General features: G+C 31.6%; 1 long non-coding RNA gene across 3 annotated transcripts in view; it reads right to left on the bottom strand.

Annotated features, from left to right (window-relative positions):
- Nucleotides 1–8526: 8526 nt before the first annotated feature.
- The window catches only part of LOC128178262 (uncharacterized), a 12009-nt gene continuing 2021 nt past the window's right edge, over nucleotides 8527–18514 (bottom strand). Inside the window, exons 2-4 of one of the 3 annotated variants that reach the window (XR_008242931.1) lie at nucleotides 14216–14339; nucleotides 13953–14087; nucleotides 8528–8601 (exon numbers count right to left, since the gene is read on the bottom strand). This is a non-coding gene — a long non-coding RNA (uncharacterized LOC128178262). Of the gene's footprint in view, nucleotides 8602–11464; nucleotides 14088–14215; nucleotides 14340–18514 lie in introns of those variants that run through there. The other 2 variants (XR_008242932.1, XR_008242930.1) reach the window with 2 other exon arrangements.

The following is an 18514-nucleotide window of genomic DNA, read 5'->3' as shown; positions in this document are numbered from 1 at the left end:
CCAAAAATATTTTTGTTTGGATTACATTAAGTATTGATGGGCGTGAAATACTAATACTTCTTATCTGGAAACCATATCGGTTACTTTCATATCGTTTTCCTTTAATTCTGTGATGTGCACATATGACATGCATATGCATAACAAACGCGGCCTTGCATTTTTATCTTTTTTTCAAATGTGTCTATAGTATCTGAAAGGAAATTGAAGATTAGATATTTTTTCTTTAAAAATACGAAATATACAAGAACGTATACAAATGCCACACTGATTTTATCACTAATAGGGATTGCCATCAAACACCACTCATGAAAGAAAAAAGATGAAAACAAAATAATTGGTTTCCACATTTCCTATTTCAAAATAAAATTAAAAGTGCAAACGGTAACGAGCCGATCGTTACACAGCAGAAACGAGGGTAAGTTTTCGACAGATCTCTCTCTCTCTGCGCACCTGGGCAGGGTGTTGTGTGGTCCGTGTTACAGTTATAAACCTGTCCCCGAGCTGTTTGTCTATTACAACACCCAATAAAGCCATCTACGCCACTTGTAACTTCCGACTATAAGGTCCCGTCAATCAGTCAATGGGGAACCCACACCGAACCCTGACCACATCTTCCCGACCCTGTCTTTGTTCTGTGGTCGAAAAGTTTAAAGTTGATCAAAAAGTAATTAAAATCTATTCACGTTCTTTCAATGTTTGTTGTTAAATCTTCGTTTCTCGTTTTTGACCCTATTGCGAGATCTGTTGAACACCCACGGGTCGTGTTTTCCCGTACGTCAGCTGCTAGCTATATCTTATTTCAAAACCGTCAGAATCATATCCTTTTTATCACAAGGGTTTTCAAGTTTAGCTTATTTCTTATTCTGCCCAAAGTGAGAGAAATGTGACACTTTCCTTCATTTTGGAGACAAATTATTCTAAGCTGTCGTGTATGTGAGCTGTCAATCCTATCTGAAATACATGTAAAGCGATATACAAGTACTCAAAGATATAACCTGAATCGTGTATTTAGTATAACACACGCAATTGATTAATGATGACATGATTACAATAATACTCTGTGTACAAATTTTAAAATAACAGGAAAATAGGATGATATATGGTCTATATAAATATATACATGTACATAACTAAGATAGTTGTTTAACTTTACCCCTGAATCACACTTGTGCGTAAGCCGTGCGCCATGCGACATATATCTAGTGGCATATAATGTACTCACTAATAGAAGTGTAACATTGAAAGTTTAAAATCAAAGATTTCTAAACTTTTCTATAACTTATCTATAACAATTGTTATATATAAGTTTATACATCTTTGATTTTAAACTATCAATATAACAGTAATAAACAGCAATTCCTACAACCGTTCCGTGATTGCGCTTTATTTCAAACCTTGTTTTAAGATTATACAAATTACGAATGAACATTTTGTGTCTTAATGTGTTGTTGTATGTAGAATTGCTGCAGCTGAATATGATGAAGTACTGACCACACATTTATTGCTATATTCCCTCTGTACTTTAAGATTTGACTTTGGGTCAGGACCGACATATTAGGGTTAAAAATCCGGTACTCTTTGAATAATGGATATAATATAGAACAAGCTAGATCGAAACATAGGTGGGCTTAAGCAGAAATCTAAACATGAGGGCACATATCCCCACTCAAGACGTGGTTCTTTAGTTTGAATGACCACAAAGTGTGTACTCGATCGTCCAGATTGAATTTCATTATGCAAGAAAACAAACCACGGTTTGAAGTTGACAATTCCGTCGACGTCACAAAATGCACCCAGATCTCGGTCAGGCAATAATAAAACTGTTTTGATTTGTTAGAGACCTGTTAAGGAACCGGGTAGGGTTTTAATGAGAGAGAGAGAGAGAGAGAGAGAGAGAGAGAGAGAAAATAAATTGAAATTCACTTTCAAAAACTTTTTATATTTATATTTTATAAGACATCAAGATTTATTGTCTACACGACTATTCGATAAAGAGTGACACATGATTCTTTTAAAGGATAAATGAGATACCTCCATTCATTGGCGTATATTTAATTAAAAAATTATTTTGTTTATCTTCTATACATATTTAATGTCATCAACTTATTCCAACAAAAAAGGCTATCAGGGTCAAGACCCTTTAATGATGTTAAAATTTTTAGTTAGATAAACGTCGAAAAGTTTGATATTTTTTTAAACATAGATGATGTGGAATAAAATCAATATGTAGATGTAAAATGTATGGTTAGTTACTGACCACGCAGCCAACATAATATGGCTTTGGTTCGTTTGTTTGTTAATGGGTTTTTAAAACTCTTTATATACAAATCAATAAGCTGATTTCTGTTCCAAAAAGTAACGTTTGAAAGTTATAAAAAAGTTGTATCTAGAATCTGATGTATTCCCATGTAATTTTAAATCTAATGCTATAACGAATATATCCCATTCCTTCTTTAGAAACTTTGAGGGATATACTCCATACAGTGACATCTTTGCGAGAGTAAAGCGAATCACTGACTTAGAGGAAAAAGAATGATATTAATGCACATTTATTATCATATTTTTTAATCTATACCAAAACAAAATTGTTTTTTTTTCCTTAATTTGAAAAACACAAATCTGTGACACACGAAGATTTTAATCTACTCCTTAAAAACAGGAATAAGTTATTTTTTACTGAACAAAGTTGCACGACATTTAGAAGAACGAACAAAAATTTTGCTTCCGCCTTTTTGATTGTTATGAGTTACAAATAACTTTTTAACCTAACTGTTATGCTAACCGTATAAACATTACACTTGCACTGTTACTCGGGATCTAAAAGTCCAGAATCTTTATAGTGTTTTGAAGTACAGCTTCAAGTCTTCCTTCTGTTGGTTCTAGAGTACCATAGAGTACAAAAACTACTACTTCTGTCTTATTAGTCTTAAAATATCCAAAGGGTTACCAAAGGTCGGAGAAGAACTCGCCTACACCCTACACCAACTTGTAAGTACTTGATTTGGTTCTGTAGGACTATAATTCGAAATAAACGGACTTCCCTAAGCTCTTTGGCATACATCTTAAATTTCACTAAAAACAAATCTTAAGTTCTGCAATACGCATGTCAAAATATCCGAATTTTGAAGAGTGTGTCCAACAGATTTGAGGTCTTCTTGAAGTTCTGTAAGTGATGCCGAGGAATTGAATTTGCATTACTTAATCCAAAAGAGCAAAGTCTACCGGCGCCGAGCAGTCTATGTTTTTTTGTCTGACATGGTCCACAATTTCGGCAAAACGAAATGGGGTCATGCAGGGTTAGAAGATGTCACGTGACCATTCGTGAAGAAGTTTGAAAATATGGCGAAAACTACCCCAAATATTTTTTGTCCAAAGAAGCAACAAAGACTTCTCTGCTTGATTGAACCACTTGTCCTCAGTTTTTTCTCTTGAGCAATAAACTGTGAGATTATAACAAGCTTGTTACTGAATTTGATTGAAATTGAATCCCCTGGGGTATTTTTCAATTGTATTTTAGATTTAATGAACAACCTTTGCGCCATTTTCTGACTTCGGCTTTACAATTTTGATATGGGCTTATAAATGTAGCAGACAGTAAGTACGATTTTTTTTGCTAAGGACATGTATCATATTTATCAATTTTGGCAACAATTCTTGATAATCACGATAAATGCCTCTTTAGATGTTAGTGAAAGGTTTACAGTTCAAAATAAAATTTATTATGACATATCTATGTGTATCTGTTTTTAAAATTATTTTTTAACAAATATGGTAAAAAAAAATATGCTTAAAAATGTTTTTCAATATTAGTGTTGAAGAAGATAACTAATTGATATACAATTTTTTTTTTGAAATCTTTTAAATGAAAAGGTTATAATATGTTTGGTAAGTAATGTTTCGAATATTTTATTTTTGAATATCGCATCAGGTTAAAAAACAGATGCTTTCAACAAAATTATATATATATATCAATATTTTTGCGATTGTAATTGTTTTGCGTTTAATTACTTATGCAGTACACAATTTTATCATCAACAAAAAAGGAGAAACTATATCAATTTGGCATGGACTTATTCAGATGTTTTGAAAACATATATAACTTGGTTGAAAAGTACAAAGATAAATTTGGATATATTCCACATAATTTTTTCGTTTTTTTTCTCACATTTATTAGTGGTTAATTTTGTGTTATTTTGGCAATATTAAATTCAAATAAAATGCAATGACCTAACGGCTAAAAACGTCATAATTTTCTACACTTACATTTCTAGAATTAATAGGTTTTTTTTCCCTAAAAATTAAATTGTTTCTCGTAGATTTTTGTCGCCTTTAGAGTTTATAAGCTATATGAAGGTGCATGCACCCTGGTTCATTTGAAGTTGGAGTGCTAACGTAAATCAGCAAGCCGATGCGATAGGTTTTCCTTTGTACTGGGAAATACCGGACTCTCCAGGGTCGCACAAGTTTTAATTTTGTCCTAACTGCCCTGTGAAAAAGCTCCTCATCGCGGGATGGATCGAGAGAACAAAGTGCCCAGTCTAGAAGTGTACAAGCTTAGGGCTTCTCTCACAGTAAATATGTCGACCTGAGACGAAAAATATAATCTATGACACTCGTTGGAAAGCTCCCGGTTCTTTGATGTGTTTCGATAACAGGAGATGAATTATGAAGATTTTTCGCTTTCAAGTCCAAGGATCTCGTCATCCACATTATCGCGGTTCTTCGTGTTTTTCCCACTTTACGTATTTCTTACGATTTTCCTTGCGCCATAAATTCTAAAATTATGGCGAGATATATGAGAGAGAGGGTCAGTGTTTGAACAAGTCTGGTCAAGTGGTGTTTTATGAAATACAGAGCTTACATCTACAGCCATTTAGATTCGTGTATCGTTCAAACGTTTACTTTAAAAAAAAATATTTTCCCATCTAAAAAATTGTATCAATATATGTATATTTAGAATTACCAACCATAGTAATAAGTAAATTATGATTTATCAAATTGTAACCATTTGAAATTTGTAATGTGTTATATTTCCATATTTGGAAATTTGACAAATTAAACTGTTCGCGTAATGTTAGATCCATATATGATTTGAAAATAAAGTTAAATAACAGGTTAAAAAAATAAAACACATTTTATTGTAGCTGATTAGTTCAACTTTGTAACAAATATATTCAGAAAAATCGCAAAAAGTTGTCATACGACAACAAAATAGAGTGAATATTAACCAAAATAAGAATCAGTTATATAATATTTAAAATTTGTTGCAAAATAATTAAAGATATAAAAAAAATAAGATATAGAAAAATTTAAATGTATTATATACGTAAATATATATAGAGAAATAAAACATGAAGAAACCAGTTGAAATTTAAGAGCAACTCAAATCAAGAAAATTAATACACATGCAGCATTTGAATGATACTGTGAAATGTTCCCATTATCAGATTATGCAATGCATCATTTTAAGATATCCCAATAATGATGATATCTATCAAAGATTATCCCGGGACGTTTTATTTTTAATTAATATTAATATATTGTACCTTATGATCCTTGAATTCAATATTTCATACATGACCCACTCTTGAAGAGAATATAAAGGGCATTACTCAGTCTGACTAAATGCATTTTTTGCCCACAGGGGGTAGCTGGCGAGTCGCTTGGTTTACATCTACAAAAAATTAATGATTTTTTATGTGTTCGTCCAGGTTTTTGCATTGAAATAAAAGAAAAGATCTGATGGAAGTCTCTTGTTATCAATACTGCTCATTGAAACCAAATAAATTAAATAGCAATCGTTTTATACAAAGTAGCCTCAACTTGGAGATTATAAACACCCTTGATAGACTCTATAGATTCTTACAGCTTTTTATGACGTTCATTACTGCCAATTTTTTCCCAGTTTTAATTTTAGGGTAAATAGTTTTTTGTTTGTTTTTTTATTATTTATTTTTGAAAATATAAATTAATTAGTTTTTTTTACAAACAGCTCGATTTTTTTCTATTGTTCTTTGATATTGTTATTAATAATATATTAGCGTGTTATTTAATACATTGCAACCGGTCCTATGGCATGATACCTGCACATGCAACATTTTGATTTCTATCACATCCATAAAAAATACATACACTTTAAGACATGGTAAAAAACAGTACTTAAGAATGTGTAAATACTGTTTTAGTTTCATATAAGGAAACAAGCAGAGGATAATTCAAGACCTGTAGAATTGGGGGCTTGGTTCCTCAAAGACTTCCCTGGGTGGGAACAAACACACGAGGAGCGATCTTCCCCGACAACCGTCCAGTATTCTGATCGGGTTTCTTCTCCAATTGCAACATGATCTAAAACCAAGTACTCCATCCCGTCCAAGTCATACCAGGGGATTGATTTCGCTAATGGCCCATCCATCTTATGGTCTATTTATGGCAACACATCTCCCACCACATTTTTGGGGTACCAATGATTGTGTGTTTTGTTCTTATGTGTAGATAGACGATTCATCGCTGGCTGACATGTGCCGGAATATCCACTCCAGCAAAGGCCAGACGCTCCACTTCTAACATTATTATACGGACATTTATGAAAAATTGGATTTTTTTTCTTTATTTTATTCACGTGAATTCATGTTTAATTTGATATCTTTGAAATATGAATATAATTCTTAAAAAAGAAAGTTTTATTATACAAAGATATAAAAGTGCTAGATTTTTAAAAAAGTATAAACCTTTACCTAATCTGACTCTTACATATGGACATATGAAACATTCACTTTATTTTTACAGAAGCCAAATATTGCATGCATACATCAGGATTCGCCTCTCTCATTTAAATATATATATATAATTTAAAGGTGTATCATTGAGATCTTAGGTACGCCTTCTGTCGTGAAATCTTATTCTTAAACGACAGCTTAATGACAATGATTATCAAGTGTGTTGTGTTCATCGGACGTCAGTAGAATTCAATATTTAGAACATAGGGATTTTCCTTCTTCTAACTCATGAAACAGAATACGATTATTTTGTAGATATTTCTCATAGAAATGCTGTGTCCCTGATGCATTTTTTGCTTTGTTTTGTTTTTGGGCCTTTTCTTGGTTGTTGTATTTACCGCTAAACACACCAATCTTACTTTATGCTATTATCCACGTAAAAAAAATAATTTAAAAATGATATAAAGCTCGTGTTACTAACTCAAAGATTTGTTTACATTTTATTGCAGTTAATATTGACATTGTTCTTTATTCAAATTTTTCAAACAAACTGATGTTAGATTTTTAAATTTTTTTTTTTTTAAATTTTACAACCGAACTAATTTCTTGCTATTTAATCCGATTATTCACATGTCTTGATTTTTATCAAAGTAATTGGATGTTTTGAAATTTAGAATCGTCTTCAATATTTTTGTCGGATTATGAATGATAAACCATGGCGTAATTGAAAGTTTGTGGATTAATCAATAGACCGAATGAGATTAACATCACCTTGCTTGCAGGTGAAGGCTTTCAGCTTCCCGAATTAATCGACGTTTAGTCCGTTATCGCCCAAAAAGGGAAAATATTACTAACCCGTCACTCATATATTTTTCAAGATAATACCATGCTTTTGATCTCAAACATTAACAAAGATGAAATTTATGGTGAAAATATAAAACAGTAATTTGGGGCGTGGCCATCATGCCTAACCCGACAGGTGCGAGTTTGATCCGCTAGAGATTCTATTTTGAAATTGGTCATAAATTATGCATTGATATTGCGGCGAATATGGAGACGAGAGTCAACAATCTAACCCTAGTTGATCACAACAATATATTATCTGAATAAAAACAATTTCTGTAAATTGGAATAAAAGATCAGTGAATGTTACAGACAACACGAGGTGTATTTGCAATATGATCCCCCAGTAGATAGAGTCTTTATACGACAGATCTATTCAGCTGCAGCAAATTGGTGACCAGGGGTCGCCACAAGCCCACCACATGTTAAACCAAGTAAAAGCGATCACCTCATTACGTCTCTCGCCAAAGTTTCTATGACTTTTATTCTGTATGTGCAGAGCGGAAATTATTACACTTGAACCAGAGGCTCCGAATGAACTATTTTTTTCAGTAGTGGTAATGTGGCGGAAGTTATCACAGCAATTTACTCCTCCGAGACACTGATATTACAAATTTTCGTTTTTCGGATTATATCCGATCTTATTGCTCCAAGTTCATCCATTTTTCCATTGAACACATGCAAATCTATAATTTATTTGTTTTTGATGCAGTTAGTGTGAAAAATTACGGAAAACATCATCAATCTAATATAGACCATGTTAAGAAAATGCTAGAAAAGCAACACTGCGTCTGATGGTAACTGATAAAGTTATTATACCAGGTATTGGTTGATATAAATCATATTCGTGTTTAAGGATAAATGGAAAACCACATATACATGTAACAAATATTAAACTCACACCTTTTTTTAAGTCTACAATTCATTTGATTTTTTCACAGTTTTTAAAGATAAATAAAAAGACATATTTCATAAATAAAATTTATTTCTAAGAACTATAGCAATAAAAAATCTTCGTTAAATCCTGTTTCTTTGATTAGCCCTGAAAAGAGATAATAAAAATTATGAATAATTAAACAATGGCTGCATATGTTAGTTCTTAAATATAATCATTGCCCTTGTCAGTCGTATTCATTCTTGAAATATTTCATGAAATTTATGATGGATCGGTAACAACCAATCAGTGATCAGTGACATCATATTACGTGCTTTGATCTTAATATTAATCTAAACCTAAAATCATAACATCGAATTTATCAATGTATGTGCATGTGGTGGTTGTTTATTGTTCATAAAAAAGAATTAATTATGGTTTTCATTTTTCAAACAATAGAGTTTTGGTATAATCAACGTCTCGGAAATCAAGTAGTTTTATACAAAACTATATTTCTGAACAATTGACAATTTCTTTATTCTCTGAACTGCATAAATTACAGTGTTGAGAAAAATCAATTGAACAATAATACATATAATACATTGCATGCATTGGAGAGTGAAAAATGAAAAAAAAGTATGATTAGAAATTAATCCAGAGAGCTAACTCTCTCAATTATAACTTTAATGAATTTACACAGATTAATCAACAATTTTTTTATCATTAGTATTAAAGAGTTGTTGAAATTTGTAAACATTTGGTTGTGTGTAGAAGTATGAAGGTATGTAAAACTCTCTTATCTTTAATTGTTATATCTGTACAATGAAATAAATAATGAATTTCATCTCCTATCTCAATACAGTTACATATGGTACATATACGGTTTTCACGAGGTATTTCATACCATCTACCCCGTTCTATAGGCAATTTAGCATTACTTGTTCTAAAAGTACAAAAAGATTTCTGATATTTGGAAGGCAGATCTAATAAGTATTTTTCCAATGATAATGGTGTTTTAAAAATTCTATAGTTAATCCCTTTTGATGAATTATACATTTCACTATTCCATAACTGCTTGACTTGGTCTAGAAGTATATGAAAACCGAAACTTAGAGATATGAAGTTAATTTTTTTTTGCTTTAATCGATCACATGTATACATGATCATCAGAGAAGACCAAAGTGTATTTTCGTTCAGCGGATCCATTATGACATTGACGTATATTTCGTTTTACCATACTGTCCCATAAGACAATTCTGGAGTGGCAACACCTGAAGGCCAACCACTCTCACCTGCCAGGAAAAACCAAAGTCCCCGCGTGGGCGTCAAATGCAACAAATACAGGCATAGCTGTTTTAATACGGTTTGTCGTCATCACGTACAACGCCTATATTGTTTTTATCATTTCATTTCAGTGAAGCAAAATCATCAGCAGAATTTAAAAAAAATGTTCAGCAGACTCAAGATGAAATTTCGAATAACTCAGAGTTGTTTAGAAATAATTGTAAAAATAAAATATAATTACAAATATTAAATATAAGTATGTAGAGAAAAACATATATATGTGTGGATCTTTTAAATCTATAAAAATATTGAATTATATCTCAAATTGCTGTAGAAAATTTATAAAATGTCCATTCTATCAAATGTTTTTTTTTTGGTTAATGTTTTCGGTTGTAAATATTATGAAATGGTTAAATCGTATCGTACGTTATAAATTAACAGCAAAATTTCCCTTCCGTTAAGCGGTTTTCAACCAATAAAATTGGTGGATATTTTTACATCCCGCATTTTCTACCAATCAGAAAGGAGGGGATTAACAATCTGCGTACCACTTCACAAGGGAAACAACAACAATGCTGCTACCCCTGCTAGAATCTGAACCAGAATTGCGTTGTTCAAAACCAGCGATAGATTAACTTACAAACAAGAATAATTTCATAATTCTTTAAAGTAAGATAACAAATAAAATATAGATAAAAATAAATAATGAAAAGGGTAGACATATTGCATCGTATTATAGACTGAATTTTATATTTAATGCTTACTTGTTAAACAAATTCAATTTTTATTGGTTCTTTATTTTTATTGTCTTTTAAAGTTTAGTATAGAAATTAATCGTTTTTATTGTAAAAAGGTCAGAAAATAAAAATGTTCTAGAGATATCCACCGGCATTTGTTGATAGAAAAAAAATCACGGTAAACTAGATGGTGGTATGCTATATACTAGTAATAAATTTGAGATTCTGTTTTGAAGTTTACCACTTGATGATACGGAAAAGTATGTGATTAAGAATGTTCCCGATGTCGGGCTCCAAAATATACCCCGCTGAAATAGTAAAAGAAAATTGTAAAATGGAAACTGTTGAACACAATAATTTAGTAATTTTGAATTTAAAATTTATATAAGGTACAAACAAAAAACGTGTCTCAGAAAATCAATTCATACTAGCTGTCCAATGACGGATCATTTTTATGTCCGTTCCGAGCAATAAAAAATACTAATAAAACATCAATCAAACTTAACTCTCTATAGCACACAAACACATGCATGAAATGGGTTACAGTTCAACATTTTACTTGATTAAATCTAATATTAAAAAGGAAGAAAAAATGTTTTTAGAATATTTTTTCTTCTCTCGTTCAGAAGACAATTCGAAAAGTTTATTGAAATAAAAAAAAAAACAGGCATATGATTCATTAGATTTTATAAAAATCCTTTGTGCAATTTTTACATTTCATTTCACTTAGGTTTTTTTTTCTAAAAGGAATTTATTTTATTTTATATCTACTGATTAAAATTTCTTTGTACGAATCATTGATTATATATGTAATATATGTAACTTTTTGTGTATTCATCCGTGATCCTTTCAAAAGATCTAATAATATTTATACATTGTATCATTGTTTCCATTGCACAAAATTAACATGAATAAATTAATTCTATTTCTATTTCTTGGAACTAGAATTATAAGTGTAAATAATACACATGTACTGAATTATTGACTGAACACCAAAAATATATACAACAGAGTAAAACATAAATATATTTTGTAAATATGAGAGCTAAAGTAAAAACATTATCATAATGAAAAAAAGTTTCCATATAACTCAAAATCATTGGAACTCATTTTAATACTAATTACAAACATCAACTTGAAAACAGGTAATGAAAATATAAACTTACATTAATCGTTTTCTGTTTACGAATTTACCATTTTAATTAAGTAACTTCTGCCACTACATGGTAATCTATACACCAAAGGCACAAGCCGCCGGAATATTTTTGTTTGAAATTCAGGAACTAGATTTACGATGTGTTTCAAGCAAATACCACTAGCTGCATATGCATATTTAAAGTAACCGCATAATGAGGAGAACAAATTTGCATTTCAATTCACTGAAAATGGCAATTTAGTATCAAGTTAAACACGGAGATAAATCTCAATTATACAACAAGGTGTTGGAGCGTTGACTGAAAGCAAGCATACACTACTTACATCTTAGTGACGGTTTGTGTGTATTTCCACAGATACGAAAATTTACAATCAAATTAAAGACACCATATTCAAATATTATACCGGGATTTGTCAGTTTATCCACACTCGCCTTGTTGTTTACCATGTTCTTTGATTATTTACTTCTTGTAAATAATAAAATGTGTTTGTAATTATTTGAATATATTTACAAATCCGTCTCAATTTTTAATTATATTTGTGATTTTTTTAATGGCAGCTTGAGGATATTTATTAAACAATTATCATCATGGATCTATCAACAGATATTAAATTAGAGATTATTTAAACGATAATTTTTCTTGTACAGTTTTTTTTACTATTTTTACCTTGCTATTTTACCACAGTACTACACAATTCACTGTTATTTCAGTAAATAAGTAAGAGCTCATATAAATACTATCCTATCATCATTTTTACAAAACATTGCTTAAATTCGTAATGTCTAAGTGTTTTACCATTCTAACATTTAGATCATGATAAACGATATTTCACCAAACAAAATAACATACACCCCCCCCCCCCCCCCACACACACACTCACCTTTAAACCCTCTGAAATAAAAAAGAAAAGAAAGGGACATGTTCTATTTTGACCCCGAAGAATGGATGTAGTGACTTTCTAAAGAGTTCAAAAATGTTTTGCGTGAGAAAAGTCAAACTTTCAAAAATTTAACAAAAACATGTTAAAATGTGTATATTTCTGTTAATTACTTGGAATTTTGAGCAAACACACTGTGAAAGCCCGAGGCGTCGAAATTCTGCGCCTAATTGATAATCAAAGACCTCAGCACTGTCCGGCATTGTAAGATATGCAATGGTCATTTGCTTTTCTTCTTATCCTTCCCAATTTCTGTGAGCTGTTTGTTTTCCTGACAAATATTGACACACTCTTACAAAATATAATGAGCTGGCCGGCACAGACCCGGCCAAATTCCCGTACTAATTTACTACCGATTTTTTTTTCTATGGAAGATAGGTAGATTCGATTTTACATTGTCGGCCAAAAGACGAACGTAGTTCTATTATTTGCTTTCAGAGTTCTCTCTCTAGATCTAATGATACGGAAATAATATATGTCAAAATGACCCAATGAAAAGTTAACATTGTGCGAACTTGCAACGTGTAGTATTATTAAAAAAGTGTAAGTACATTGGTAAGACAAAAATTAAAAAATATAATATGCAAAAGAAGATTTTAATTGATACAAAATCCCCCACCTCTCTCTCTCTCTCTCTCTCTCTCTCTCTCTCTCTCTCTCTCTCTCTCTCTCTCCTTAATTTTAATCAGAAAAGTAAATGCCCCATTTTTGTATTTTAACAAGTCAATCATACTATACATACATAGATCCCGCTAATGCCCGTAAACACACCACTACATTAACAGGTTTTCGCTGAAGAGTTTATATTAGAACAATGCGTTACGTCTTATTGCTAGAAACAACTCTCTCGCTTCGAATCTCAAGACAATTTAATACCATCAAGGTATTAACCTTGCTATTGTCGATATGATAATAGCAAATAAAACAACTGTTTTTGCTCAGATAAAGGGGTGTTTGTAAATGTTTTGTTATCGATTATGGAAAATCTTTATCCAAAGTGTGTTTGATCTTTCTGACAACCAAAAAAGGTCTGTGGATTTCGTGAATTAGATCAATTGTCAAATATCATTGGTTGTAAAAAATCAAGGGAAAATACTAGTACGTGTAATCTAGCGAAAATCAAATTCAACTCAAATTAAAATTATGGCAGATGTAAATTAATAATACTAGTATGCAAGAAGCGAAAGGAAATCCAACAATTCCAAAGCACACTGCTCAAACTTACAAAAAACCAACTTTTTATTATTTTTTTTTCAAATAAAAAAGGCTCAAAACGATCTAATAAATACTGTTTTCCTACAATGCTGTATCAGTGTCGACGCTGGAAGTACAATCGTGCAAAGGGTGGGAAACAATGTCCTTCCATTAGTCCTAAATGTAATCTAATCAGTCACTTATTCTTACTATTAAATATATGGATGTGATGCTTGGAAGTGGATGCGCCGAGTTTCTGCCAGATTCAGTGTAAAAAAGGGCGTCTGTACCGACTGTAATGACATTGAAGCAAGATCTCTGACTCAAGCCCTCCATTTCTGACATCTAAATATAAGAATCACTTCAAATATAACCTGTATCAAATATCACTTAATTTTTGTCAATGGAACTGCTTCAAGACACTGTTAAATGTTTTTAAGATGTCACACACACTCTTTTCTAGTCAACCTTACTTTAATTACCGAGTCTGCACGTGTTTCGGATCAATACACCCATCTCCCGTGTCGGTTTTCTCCTTTATTCATTTCACATCACTTCCTCATAATCGCCACGGTGGGCCCTTGTCGTTCTTTTTGTCTGTGTCACAAATACAATTTGTTAAAATATACTCTGATATAGAAAGTGTGGATATTTTAACACTTAAACGATATTCACCAAACAGGTGTTAATCTTTTATTTATAAGTGTTGTTACACAATAGCTTCATTTTAAAAAAGAATTCTAGATTCCAAATGTTTTGAGGTCCAACGATTTTAATTACACAGTAAGACCTATGTGACAAAAAGTTTGTCAATGTCGAACGGCGTCAATTTGCATTAAATTCGATTATTTCTGCAAACTTATTTTAGATGCAGTATAAAATACAAAACGAAAAGAAATCATATATAGGTAACAGGAACAGGGATACACGGGGGAACAGCCAATTTTTATTGCTGGTCTCAAGTTTTTTTTTTATATTTTTCAAATAGAAAAGCAAAGAAATAATCGAACGGATTGTATAATATTTGATATTTTAAGATATATATAGATTAGAAAAACATCAGAAGGAATTTGATGAATAGAGTTAAAAACCTAAACACAAATGGTTCCATATGATTTTAGCTGTCCCAATATGGATTTTTCTCGGGAGGAAAAAAAAGTCCTAAGTTTTGGAGGAATATAAATGCTCTTAACCTCTCAAAAGTACAAAATATATTGATATATGTTTATTTAGATTTTTATTACTTTTTTGTAACAACAATAGCGAACAGCGCCCTGTTAACTTATGGCCTCATGTGACATTTGGCCTTGTCGCTATTATGGCTGTCTGTTTTCTCGGTAAACGTATATTCTTGTCCCGCTGCTTTTGTCAATTCTTGGCGCAATGGTTTTAGAAATGTATATGTGCATGTACATAATAGGGTGTGTTTAGAAAATCAATTGTGTAAAAAAAATTAGAATTGCAACCACAAAGTTAAAGTTTGTTCTAAATGTACTTTCAATGTCCTTTGAAGTAATTTTTTTCGGATTCCACAGAATTTTTAGGGAAAGGATTTCTTTTTATTTTTTCTTTCTCTCCCTATTTAAGTATTTGTAATATATTAATATTGTAAGTATACATGCTAAAAGATGGCTTAACGTTAGATTCTTTCATTCAAAAACAGTCGATGAGGTATTACTTATGATAGAAACTACAACAGATTCGTGCAAATATCAATAATTAATCCAGAAAAATAATCATAGAAAATTTAAATTGCAGAATATCTTTGTTGGCGGGAAAAGTGACCGTCTGTCGGTATTTTCAAAAGGTGACTGGTGATGGCATCTGGCGCGTGACGACGCATGCCAAAAGACCCTATTTATGGATGTCGTGAATCGGTTGCCAGGAAACAGACAGATTGGAGCGGAGCCGGAATCTCTATGCAGACCTCGTGTCCCGAGATGAATGCTACTTCAATCGGGTCCTAGAACAGACTCTAGTTAAATACGTCATTGTCTTAAGCCCTCGGACGATGCATTAATTGATTAGGAAGATAAATTCTAATTCCAAGTAAACAGTTTTTAATAGCTCAAAAAGAAATTTGGTAGCATTTTTTTTCCCAGAAAATTTGTCTAAACTTTCATGCACATGTATTACAAATTTATTGAGATAGGTTTTTGGACATCAGCTTCTGGTGTGTATATACAAAATGCGATTTCTAATTATATAAGCGAGGGGAAATCTGTAGTTCATTACTCTGCTGTACTCCCACTATTATATTGTCGCTACAATTCACTAACAATGGGCATAAATAAAAACATGTGCTTGGTTTAGAGTATATTTACCGAGCAAATATGGACAAAATGCAGGGCTAATCAGGGAGTATTTGAGCGATATCAGAGTGATTAGGCCGATCGGACGGCCCGGCCTGCCATATGATAAATAAACCCTTTATGGCGCTAAATATCGACGCTGCCATTGATCCCCGGGATTTATAACAAATCTCCGTTACCTTAACAACGCCCGAACACGTGTTGTAGGATATCGTTTCCTCTTAATTTGGAATATTTAAATTGTAACAAATTGGTTTGACCAAAAATGGGTCCTAGACCAAGTGGTTCGGAATAGGCCCCCGTTTTCCCGGAATTTATGGAAAAAAACCCCCGAGAAAAGGTACAAACACTTCCAGTTTTTATTGATAAACGAAAAATAAATATCCCCCTTGATTTTGGCCAATTTTTTAATAGTAAAATGTTTTTCATATAATTTAATTATAACATTTATAATATAATATATTTGGTAACAAAGCTATTAACATTAACTTCAAGCTGTTTTCTATTTACAATTCTCCTTTTTAAAAAAATCGATTTAAATTAATTCTCCTTTCCATTTAAATATAAAAAATATGTTTACAACATGAAATGCTGACGATCCGAAAACATGTTACAATGAATGAATTAATGTCAACTCATGCCAATATCTGTTTTAAAATGTTCACGCATGAATTAGGATCATCAATGCGACACGTGTATTCTCCATTGTTTTTCGATCTTTGCTACATAATACATTGTTTAACACGTTTTTCCGACAAAGGCGAGCGAAGGTGAAGAACAAAATCGTCACTCATGATAACAACGTGTACACTTTTTTATCAATTTAAAAATCTTTGTTGATAATTTCCCAATTTTTTTACTTTAATATGTAGATTTTGTTTCTATTTTTGTTAGATTTTTATTTTGTTTTCCTTGTTTTCTACTTATGAAAGTAACCCGTTAAATTTTTAAAATTAAATGCATTTATTTAATTCATTAGTTTATTTATAAATCAGTGTGTAAAGGTTTACAACATAAATTGATATTAAGATTCAATTCTTAAAAAAAACAACTTTTCGATCGAAATGTGACAAATAATGAATACATAATGTTTTAATTATACACACAACTTGTATACTAGTAGTATGTATTTGTATAATTTCCCCGGTATCACTTTTAATTTGCAATGTAACATTTTAAAGAAATAAAGAAAGAGACAGCATTGATTTATAATATCAATTGTAACGTAATAGTAACAATAGAAAGAAAAAAGTTAAGAGAATTTATCTCAGCAATACCTTAGCGCAAGTTTGTTTAGTTCGATTCTTGCTATTAACAGCTGGCTTGAATGACAATTGTTTCAATCTACTATCCTAACAAAAGCAAGAAGAACGCCTATATAGAAGAAATTTAATGACATCATCAAACTTTCTTGTTCATTTCATTCGCATTAAATGAAAGTGGGTGATATCAATTAAGCGCTTTAACAAATAGTCATTGCAAATAAATCATGTTTACTATAGCGACGAATCATCGGAGCCTCATTGACAGAATCGTTCCGGACGTCAATAGAAGTCGGGTAAAATAATGGACCCGATCTCCACACCTGAACGAACCTCCATCAAACGGAATATAATTTTTTTTTCATTTTTTTTTCGAGACAATATGCTATAACTCAGTTCAGATCCATGAAAAGAGATCAAACCAATTGTTTCCGCTAAAATCACATAACCCTCGACAATGTGAATAACAGTACAGATGTTTGCATCAAATGAATTTCCGTTCTCGAACCGTTTATTAATTGTCAGGATTAAGGTATCATATTCGAGGACCATATTTCCATTTAGTGGCCTGCAATGGACGGAGATGGTCTGTTTTTGTTTCTGGAATCTTGGTTCCTACTTCGGTCATCCAATTGTTATTGTTATCTAGGGGCACCCACACGAACCCAGTGTGGCGCTGTCGCAAGCTCTCTAGCTTATCCTAAGTTGTCTAATTATTCTTAAAATGCTGCAAGTACCTCTGGATTATTAGCACCAGTGATAGCAGGCTCTTGGAGATTAGTTTTGTATTTAATCAAGCTTTTGTGTAAGATCAATTAATGTTTTGACAAGAAACGTTCAATCTTATATAAAATTTTAATTTTTTTTAACGGAAAAAATAATCTCAGTACTATTTGCAATTTTTAGTTCAGTGACTTTTGTTTTTAAAAGTGTTAAAAAATAAAATGAAGAGGAAACAACAATCGAATGATACATGAATATAAAAATAAGGTATATATTCAGAAATAAAATCATTTCCCCCTTCATAATTCCAATGTCCTGCTAGACTTCAGATATGAAATTATACAAGTTTGATGGCGTCCAAGAACAAGATTATCAAAACAAGTTCCCAAAAATTCCTAAATCTTGTTCATGTATCTACTTCACAGATAGTAGACATTCTGTAGGAAGTCGCTTAGATCAAATAAAAAAGGATTAC

This window comes from Crassostrea angulata, chromosome 3 (assembly GCF_025612915.1).
Source record: "Crassostrea angulata isolate pt1a10 chromosome 3, ASM2561291v2, whole genome shotgun sequence".
Classification (NCBI taxonomy): domain Eukaryota; kingdom Metazoa; phylum Mollusca; class Bivalvia; order Ostreida; family Ostreidae; genus Magallana; species Magallana angulata.
The sequence above is the reverse complement of the archived record's forward strand: the minus strand, read 5'-3'. Positions and strand labels throughout refer to the sequence as shown.